The sequence below is a fragment of the Calidris pugnax genome, unplaced genomic scaffold (assembly GCF_001431845.1).
Source record: "Calidris pugnax isolate Ruff unplaced genomic scaffold, ASM143184v1 scaffold170, whole genome shotgun sequence".
Lineage (NCBI taxonomy): Eukaryota > Metazoa > Chordata > Aves > Charadriiformes > Scolopacidae > Calidris > Calidris pugnax.
Window position 1 is genome coordinate 320,576 of NW_015090905.1, and position 535 is coordinate 321,110.

General features: G+C 63.7%; 1 protein-coding gene across 1 annotated transcript in view; it reads right to left on the reverse strand.

Annotated features, from left to right (window-relative positions):
* Positions 1-535, reverse strand: part of UNC13A (unc-13 homolog A (C. elegans)) — an 80,115-nt gene that overhangs the window by 42,122 nt on the left and 37,458 nt on the right. The window lies entirely within an intron of this gene.

The window sequence follows — 535 nt, forward strand, 5'->3', positions numbered from 1 at the left end:
CCCCCTACAACCTCCAGCTGCAAGGCGAGGGAAGGCAGCGGGATCCCTCCTGCTGGTGTGAATCAGGAGTCCCCAGTGCCAGGCACAAGTTGGGGGGGGGGAGAACAGGCATGAGCTGGAGGTGGGCACCGAAGGGGAGCAAAGCCCCCCCCAACCCCCCCCCGATAACTGCCACAACTTGAGACACCTCATTGTAACCCCAAATGACCAGCCTTCATCTGCTGAGGGGGTGTTTACCCCCCATCACACCCCCACCCCCCCAATCCCAAATCCGGATCCATCTGGGGAAAGAGATGATGTCACCAGAGACACCCTGGGGGGAGAGGGGGGCGGGGAACCCCCCCAGCTCCCATCCCCGTTGTGGGGCACCAGCGGTGGAAGGGTTAAAGCTCTCTCCATCTCCCAAAAGCCTGACCCAGATCTGGGACAGGAAACCCAGGGTGGGCTGTGACCCCCCAACTCCTGCACCCCACGGCAGCCCCAGGGGCGGTGGGGATGCTCCCCCCAACCCCACTGCAACAGGGACCCCCAAAAC